Source organism: Ambystoma mexicanum, chromosome 1p, assembly GCF_040938575.1.
Source record: "Ambystoma mexicanum isolate Mex_15411 chromosome 1p, UKY_AmexF1_1, whole genome shotgun sequence".
Taxonomy (NCBI): domain Eukaryota; kingdom Metazoa; phylum Chordata; class Amphibia; order Caudata; family Ambystomatidae; genus Ambystoma; species Ambystoma mexicanum.
In genome coordinates this window covers 823,304,837-823,314,794 of record NC_090921.1, presented here as the reverse complement: position 1 = coordinate 823,314,794, position 9,958 = coordinate 823,304,837, and positions in this window count along the sequence as shown.

The window sequence follows — 9,958 nt, the reverse complement described above, 5'->3', positions numbered from 1 at the left end:
ATAAAATCAAATGTAGTGAAGAATAGTTGCCATCTGTCCTGTCGGCTTTTGGAGCATTTCAGGGCAGCTAAGTCCTGTAGATTGCGGTGGTCAGTATAAACCGTAGTTTGGTGCTTTGGTCCTAGAAGGAGGTGCCGCCACACTGTGAAGGGTCCTTTATCTCTCCATTAAGGCCTCTATAAAAGACCACTGCTTTCTTCTGGTCCGGCCAAGCAGTTTCTGCAGCTAACCTATTGAATCCAGCAACGTGCTCCAGAACACCTGTCTTGCCTTGATTAAGTTTGAGTAGTTCTAGATCCTTAGCCCGTACTTTGAAGTGGGTATCAAATATTCTACCCTTTTCTACCCAGAGAGCCTCAAAGCTGCACAGGACAGGAATATTAGTCTCTAATAACGGATTGTCCCAAGTGGTTTCAGTACCACCCAAGTGTGAAAGAAGAACGCCGCCTTCGTGGTGGCATCTGGAAAAGCTGACGGCCGCACAAGTAATGTAGTTTACACTGATTAATGAATGTCCTATATTTCCGTGGTTTGCCCAAAAAACATTGGGTAGGACTAATGGAAAGGGAGTAGGAACAAACACTGGATTCACTTGTGCTCCAGGTATGTTAGGTGGACCCGCAGGCCCTGTGTCTGGAGGGAGAGTCCGTTGGCCTGCAAGTAGGTTGTCTAATCGATGGTGAATAAGGGTATTGGCGGCAGAAACCTCATTATGTAGTGCTGCAATTGCATGTACTAAGGCAGGTACTTGGTCTGGGGCAGCCTCCATGACTCTTGTCCATGTGGGTAAGTACCGCTTCTCAGTCTGTACTGACTTGTACCGGATCCCAGGAGGAGCAAGAGTACCTTCCTCCCAATCTCCCAGCCAATAAGAATAAGGGCACACCTATTAGCCAAATGAGTGAGCGGAAGGGTGAAGGACTACCGTTAGGAGCACCAGGCTGAAAGGAAAAAGCACACAATTAGGACAAGGATATATCTATGCCTATACCCTTAATGCCCCATGGGTATTTGCTAGTTACCTGGAACAATAGTCTAGTGACCAAAAAATATTACTGGGCACAAAAATAGAAACAGAGTTATCCAGAGAAATCCAAATGGGGATAAAATAAGCCAGAGTACAAAAAGTCTTGATGTCAACTGGTTAAGTCTCAATCCAAGGTAAATTAAAGGAAGAAAAAAACCATAAGAAAAGTGAAAAATCACAGGTCCAAAGAAAGGGGCTAAAAAGTAGGCAAAAAGACCTCAGGTAGAAAAACAATCCAAAAGTTCAAAGTGCAAGAAAATCCAAGAGCCTGAAGGCAAGCACCAGATCCAAAAAGGGGTAATCCAAAGGCAGTCCAGGTACAGAAGCAGGGTCGAGATTCAGGGAAATAACAACAAGCAGAATCAAGATACAAAAGCAGTCCAAGTTCTCATACCAGTCTGGAGACAGCAACAGGAGTCAAGGTTCAACGCCAAAAAACTGAACCACAGGAGAACAGCTGAAAAGCCATGAATTGTGTTATACAGCGGCTTTTCTAGTCCTGGGCCGCTCGGAGATTCATGACGTTCTGAGGGCGTCACATGACCACAGAGCGCTCTCACTGTATGAGCGCGGCGTTCCCCATGTGCGGCTGTGGATGGTAGTCCCTATCGGCATGAATCCCCTAATCTCCAGGGAAGACGCCATGAAGGAGCACAACTAAGGTTGCAAATTCCTACAGCATTGCAATCCGTGCTCAGCGATGCTAAGAAGAAAGGACCTGTGCATGTATATTAGCACGGCGTCAGGTCAACCCTTAGTGTTTCTTGCTGACTAAGTTGAAGCATTTTAAATCATGCAGCACATATTGTAAAGGCATAAGGAAAGACTGCTTTGTCAGTGGCTATGTGACAGCTGGTCCGAATTTTTCGTGGGACTCAGCTGTATTCTATGGGTTGCAGTGCGAGAGGGGGCAAGGGTATTGTAAATGTTGTATAAATCGCTTGGGCAACTGTCTATCGTTGAGGGCTTTGATATACTTTACATGCAGAACACATGTATCAATGGCTAGCATTCAACCAACATTCAAATGACATGCACAGTTGTCAGATAAGAAAACCAATACCACCAGTGTAGGTCCTCTTGTCTGTACCATCTCCTTAGCAAGTCAGGTGGGGGACATCGTCACATCGAGGCGGATGGCTCTGTGCACATTATTTCATAGCATTGATATGTGGGATGAAAGATAGTTCACTGATGAAAATTACTGAAAGGCTTTTGGCCTCACCTGTCGGTGAAGCCCTAAATCAACAAAACGTACAAAAGACAGTTAGGCTGGGGGAAATGGCCAATCAACAAGATCTCACTTTTGTTGGTGTTGAGGCAAAAATTATGGTTGGCAGCCACTGAATTATGAACATGATGAAGTTAACCAACAATTAACCTGTGAATGGAAGGTAGCACAGGGGCAACGCACTGGTCTTGGAAGCAAAACCACGCAGAGCAACAGATCTCTGCTCAGGAACCAAACTCCGGTACTAGGTGGTTTATAAAAAAAACAATTAAATAAAATACCCTGGGACCTCTGAGGCTTTCCTGGAGTTTAAGATGTATCTGTGTATCTGGGTAGCTATCTTACAAGTAAAGAGAGTGATGTCTGACAGTACCGATGATTTTTTGCAAGTTCCAATCTCATGGCAGGGCGGACTTATCCTTTCATCCCTCTGAGTTCGATAATCGAGTATTATCAACAGGGGTGTAAATAACATCTGGCATTATAGTGGTTAGAACTGGGAGTAAACTTCCATGAAGTACTGCATAATAACACAGATTATGATGTTACTATTGTCACATCATAGGCATACATATGAAAGCCAATGATATAGCTGTTCGAAATTTCAGTTTGTAGGGCCAGGTAGATCTTTAAAAGGATCAGTGCTAGTGTTGAACCCCGGAACACTCCACAGCTCATTGTGTTTATTAGAGAACAAGAAAGGAGCCACCATGACTGATGGTGTAGTCTGTCTGTGGTGAACCCTTGCCCCCATGTTTACTTTCCCTCGGCTGTGTAGGACTGCATGATCTTTTGCCTCAGACAAACCTAGCAAGATCAATGGAGAGGAAAGGAGAGGGTTTGGATGCAGGTCTGCAGTACTTCTTCTTTACAATCCATGGGGGTGGAAGCCAGATGGTCACTTATTAGATCACGTATCTCCAGATGGGCATCTACTTAAGTGATAATCGCTGCTTTTTAGGCTCTTGCCCCCCAAAAAGGACCACAGATGGGACTAAAGAGAGCTATTTTCTCTGGGACTACAATGTTTTGGTTTTTTTTAGAAGAGAGATCCACGCACGTTTACGTTATGCAGTGACCGCACCAAGGCTTAAAGATACTTTAATGATATTCATGATCTCATTAATGGAGGGGGCAAAGTAAGAGGTGCCTTTCTTGGTCACATGGGTATTACGCATGCCGAAGCTGGGAGCATTAACGCTTTGCTGACTGAATGGCAGATATGGAGGAAATATTCCTGGACAGTGGGAGTATAAAGGACCAAGAGGATTTATCTTTGAGGGGGAGTGAGAGTGCAGTTCTTTGTGGGAAAAAGTGCTTATTATTCAAAACTGAGCTATTTTGCCCTGAAAGAAGGTAATGACATCATCACCGGGATTTTGAGACGGAGCCGTGGAGGCGGATACTTGGTGAGATTTGGTTCGTCTTTTGAAGATGCTGATATGTTCCTTCATTGAGTTGGAGGTATTCTTTATTTTTCTTTGGAAATATGCTACATTGGTACTGTGGATCACCTTTTTATAATCTCTGCAATCCATTCCACAAAACATGCAGTCAGGAGGGAGTTTGGTTATGTCTGACAGTCTTTCTGGTGCTCTGCCCTGACTTTGAAACTTTCATTTGATTCTGCTTCACTTGGTTTCAGTTTCTGTGTGCTGACAGATGCCTCAAGTTGAAGGCAACTGCTTTTTCGTATGGAGTCCAGTACGAGTACTGATGGTGAGAGAACGGGTGGCTTGGTTTTTTGAGAAAGTTTGGGTACGTGCTTTGGCTAAGATGTTGCTGAGTCCTTAATCAGGGAGGAGGGCCTCCTGGAAGAGGAGATTGACCAAGTTCATCTAATACAATGACGATGACCCTGGAACGATGAGACCATGAGTGAGGGATGACATCTAAGAGGGTAATAATGTTTTAGGTGAAAACCAGGTCTAAAGTGCGACATGGATGGATTATTGGATGTCTTTGTAATAATCAAGGCGATCTGGTTTATTGTGATAATGAGCTGGAAAAGTCGGCAGGTAGTCGACTTTAATTTTCCTGAGCTCTAAAAATCTTTCCTAAAATATTCTCTGAAGGGTATAATTATATGTTATTACCTCCAATCCTAGAATGTTTGGAGAAAGTGTTTGATTGTCTGGAGGGTACATTTTTAGGGAAATGTCGCCACCTGGCAGACATTTTCACAGCGACATTATCACTGGATAGCAGTCTAGATTCCCAAACTAATCAATGTACAGGCTGGTTGGTGCGATCATCAACACAGGTATTTAAATAATTGCTGACAGGTCAGCATCAACCCAGATCTTGAACTCATTGTTGGCACGTCTTTATTGCATTGCTATTGCAGCATGTGCTATTACTGAGATGCAATGCACTGCATGCCTTGATGGCTATGCAAGGCAGCAAGAGAGGACAGGCGGCGGAAGCAGGAAGCCAGAGAAGCATAAATGCAGACATACCACATGGAAGGGACACAGAATGGGAGATGGAGCGGGAGGAGGAGGGTGGAGAGGGATTAAGAGTAGGGGAGGGGAGTGATGGGCAGTGTGGGAGCGGCTGGTGGGACAGGGCAGAGCCGTAGGCCTCCCCATCCTAGTGGAGGAGCAGAGAGAGTGCACCAGCAGGCCATGGCATTGGTGAGGGAGGGGAAAAACAGGCTGGCAAGGGGGAGGTAATGGGGACAGCAGCCCCCCCTAATGCAGGATTTCAGGAGCACAAAAGCTCCATCGATGTAAAGGACACTGATGCAAACGTGACTTGACTCAACAGGCATGTGGCACAGCGCTGCAATCAGGCAAGAACCAGCCGAGTCAGTGAAGCACTTCAGCGGCACATGTGCAAGCGAGTATAGCTTGAACCTAGGGTCTGAGTACACAGGATGGGCTTCTTGCAGTGAGACTCCTCCACCTCTGCACGAGTTTAGTTTTCTTAGTAGGCTGTTGTAATGGGGGGCTGAAGGGGTGCAGAATAGGTAAGTGAATGAGGCTGGTCAGTTATGGATCTTAACGGGTGAAGTGCGTGACCATTTAAAGTGCTAGTAAAGAGGTAGATTGCATTGCTTGGAGAGCAAGCACTGAACAGAGTCCATATTAATATATGTCGGGGAGTATGGGTTGAAGGAGCAGCAGGTGTGAGGTTTAGACCTCAGGACAGCAATAGAGGGCCACTCTGTTGCCATGGATGATACCGGACACCAGCGTGCATGTGAACACTTCTTTATTCACTTTAACAATATTTTCCGCTCACTCCCTGAAACCCCTCCCTAGCTCTGCGCCACTTCCTTGCCTGCTTGGCCCAATGTGGCCCCCCCCCCCAGCCCAACGATGGTGATGGGCTGTGCTACAATGCACAACATCATATCTCTCCCCCCTTTTTAACACAACAGATAACGTTTTACCCCATCTCATTAATCAGTCTTTTGAGATTTATGCAAGACCGCGGAGAGCATCTCTCTTGTCCTGGCGGTGCGGCCGCAGGGTCATCACCTGATCTGGCAGCCTCCTCTTCGTCCTCTGACATCTCCCCATTTCCTAGGTAGGAGTCATCTGAGACTGAGCCATTCCGGTCAGCTCGGGTGGGGTACCACGGTTGAGTGTCTTCATCTGGGCATTTCCTGAAATGTGAGGTGTTGCGTGTGATTTTCTTGCGAGGCCCTCCTTGTGCTGTCAGCATTGTTCCTCTCTTATTTGTTATGACCAGCCGTTTAGGGACAAAAGTGGGATATTTCTTCCGACCTCTTGGTTGTCGCATTATCACCTGGTCTCCCACTTCTATATTGTTTTCCTTGGCTCCCTGTCCCTTCATTTTCCTCTTCTCCTGATCACGAGCCCGGGTCTGTTGTTCTAGTGAGCCCTTGGAGCGAGCAATCAGGCCTTCCTCCAGTAGTTGGGTACATACTGCCCTCTCAAACATGAGGTCAACAGGACACACTCCTGTGGTGCTGTGCGGGGTGTGTCGGTACTCTCTGAGCAGCTGGTAGATGGTTTGTTTAAATGGCCTATTGGTGACATTGGCCACCTGCAGGGATCATTTGATGTTTGCCATCAATCGTTCTGCGATTCCATTGGCCTGTGCACATAATGGTGTGATCCTCCTATGTCAGAACCCCATATACCTTCCAAAGTTTGCAAAGTCCTGACTAGTAAAAGGAGGGCCATTGTCAGATTTGATGACTTTGGGGATTCCATATGTCGAGAGCATTCGATCCAGTACAGGTGTGACACAGGTGCCAGATGTAGACTGAATCACCTGGGCATCCGGAAAATTTGAATGTTCATCTATCAGTACTAGCACATATGACCCATCTCTCAGCAGTCAAAAGAAATCCATGGCCAGTTCCTCCTACACTCCTTCCAGGAGCGGGGACATATGTAAGGGGCTGGGCTGAGGCAGCGGTGCTACACCACTACATGTGGCACAGTTCTGGCTCGTGTCCTCCACCATGGCATCCAGCCTGTGGAACCAGACCATCTGTCTTAACAATTGCTTCGTGGACACCACCCCATGGTGACCTTCATGAGCAAGATGAACAACTCGCTGTCACAGTGTGCTGGGCAGCACGACTCTACATCCCTTCATGACGATGTGATCCTTCACCACCATGAGTTCATCCTGCACCAACTCCAGGCTGCGTACGCCATCCTGCAAGGGCACAGCCTGACTCTGTGCCTGCGCTCAGGCATGCTTAATTTTTCCGATCTCCTCTTAGGGTGGCCCAGTCAATGGGGAAATGTTGGCTAGACAGGTTGTCAGCAGGGCTCTTGGGGAACTTGTAGTCCTGTAAGTGTAGGCCCCACCTTGCAATTCTCTGGGGCATTCTTGCCTTCGGGTTGCCAAAAATAGCCACGAAGGCCTGGTGGTCCGTGACAACTGTAAACGCTTTTCTGTAGCAAAACAAATGAAAATACTCACAGGCCCATACAATGGCCAGGCTCTCTTTCTCGGCCTGTGAGTTTGTTGCTCTGTGAGTGTTCGGCTCCGGATGGCGTATGTCACTATGAACTGGTTGTGTAGATTGTCTTGGTCCTGTTGTATCAAAATGGCACCCAGGCCGACTGGGCTGGTGTCTACGACCACCTCCGTGGTTCTGTCCATGTGAAAATATGCCATGTCCTCTGCATTCAAAATGCTGTCACTGATGCTCTCAAAAGTGTCCTGGCACTCCTGTGTCCATTGAAACACCTGCTCATGTTTCGTGAATTGTCTAAGGGGCATGCTGATGCTGGCGAATTCCTGCAGGTATCTTGAGCAATAGCTGGCAAGCCCAGGGAACGAGCATAGCTTGGACACATTATGCAGTCCTGTGGCATTGTTGAGTGCCGCTACTTTGTCGGGGTCAGGGCGCAAGCCTTGTTACGAGAAAATATGTCTGTGAATCTCAATTGGCCCTTACGGAACTCGCACTTGTTTCTGTTCAATGTCAGACCCACCACCTCAAGCGCTGAACAAACCCACTGAAGTGCGGCATCATGCTTCTCTGTAGATTTTCTGAAAACGTATGACATCCTCCGAGTAGTTTAAGCAGTTAAGGATGTGATGTATGACTTTGAGAATTTCATCCTGAAAGATTTCGGCTGCAGACTATATTCCTAAACTGAATAATTTATATCGGAATAGGCCCAAGCGTATCATGAATGTGGTGATGTATCTCGACTGAGGGGCAATTTCTAGCTGGTGATATCCCTTTGTGAGGTCTAGTTTTGAGAACACCTTCGCTCTGTGCAGCAAGTGAATCATGTCTGTGATTCGAGGCACCTTATGACTCTTTGTATTCCCTTGTTTACCCTTCTCGTATCTATGCATAGCTGGATGGAGCCTTTGGCTGCTTTCTTGGGGACCGGTACTATAGGGTATACCCAGGGCATGGGCCCTACTGCGGGTTCAATGATGTGTTGGTCCAACCGTTTCTTTAGTTAGACTCTCCACCTGTTTATGTATGCTAACTGGGATGCCCCCATAGTGTTGGGCTATTGGCTTGACGTCAGAGTCTACATGAAGTTGTATTTTGCAATTTCTGAGCTTGACAAGCCCTTTGAACAGTTTTGGGAATGCTCTTTCAATGTCGTCAGCCTTCGCCAAATATTTATGTGCCATCAACTGGTAGAGCATGTGTACCAGCCCCATGTCTACTGCGGTTTTGAAGCTGACGAAGCACCCATTGTTGGTCTCTTTCTTAAGCATTTGGAACTAGAGGCGTGCTGCATGTGATTTGTGTGAGCAGACTGCTGAAATTACTCCTCTGCATGGCAGGGGTGTGGTTGACCCATAAGGGTAAATGTCTATGTTCGACGGTCTTAGCTCTGGGGCTGTGGGAGACTGTTGTATGCCTCCTCACTTAGAATGTTTACCATCACCCCTGCGTCGATGAGGAACTCAGCGGGGGTGTTACTGACCTGCATGATCAGACTCAGGATGTGCGCCTTAGCTACATCATTGCATACGTAACACTTTTTCCTCTGGTCATCTGTGGATGATACAGAGTCCCTGTTTGACGGTGATCAGACTTCTATGTAGTGGACATGTCACCTGGAGCGTCACTGTCTGTGTCGGTCAGATGATCATCATTCACAACAGGGGTATTGCCCGGTGCTCTCGCGGTCATTCGGCTTGTATCTTCATGACTCACTGTTGGTTCTGGCCTAGCACAGGCTTGCCTGCGTGGCTCTCGATCTCTCTTTCGGCAGTCTTTTCCCTTTTGTCGGTAGAGGTGCGATCTTGCAAGCGACCCAGAATTGATCTTCATCTCCCGGGGCGCCATTAGCCCCTGAGCATGGCAGGGGCTAATTGCGCCCTGTGGGGTGTGGCACCCTGGACGGTCACCCGGCTCGGCCCCCCACCCCCAAGACCGACTCTGAGACCTCGGCACAGCAACGGAGGACCACTCCGTTACCAAGGATGATACCGGACACTTCTTTATTCACTTTAACAATACTTTCCCTTCACACCGCAGAACCCCTCGCTAGCCCCCTGTCACTTCCTTACCCGTTTAGCCCAACGTGGCCCCTCACCTAGCCCAAGAAGTGTTTTCAGTGCGTAGGTTGCTCTGAATCCTCTTCACATGGTTTTGTCTATGGAGAAAGGCTGTGCAGGAGCGACCGTTAAACAAGAGTGCCAGCAGCAGGTCAATGTTGCTCACAGCTATGAGCAGGGGTTGACTGGCCTACAGGGGGCTCTGGAGATTTACGGGTAGGCCTCGGCATCATTGGCCTCTTTTGTGTGGTTATCAATTTTATCTGCACATTTTCTTATGGGTAATGGGTTGGGATTGCTCAAAATGTGTAAAATGGGGCCACTTTGAACATTCTTTCCAGGGCCACTATTGGTTCCTAGTCCACACTTGGCTATGAGTGTGTGAACTGGTAGATAAGCTGTTCTTATTAGCAACAGGTGTGATTTGGGATGTGTCATGTTCAGCCTGACAGGAACAAAGGCAGTTTTCTGAACAGGTAATGGACAGGAAACAGTGCCCGATGACCTGCCATAACTGCAAATTGTCGGAAACGAAATTACTAAGCATTGTGTCTGAAAAGTGGCTACCTGTGTGTGAAAGCAATGGCTGCATGGGCATACGCCATTCCTGGCTCGCGCACCCCCTCGCCTCTCGGTGGTTCTTTCCGTTACTTTTCGATCCCAAGGTGGCACGCCCTGTCGTCTCTAGGCGGCAGTTATTGACGACATGCGGGAATTTCCCAAATATTCCA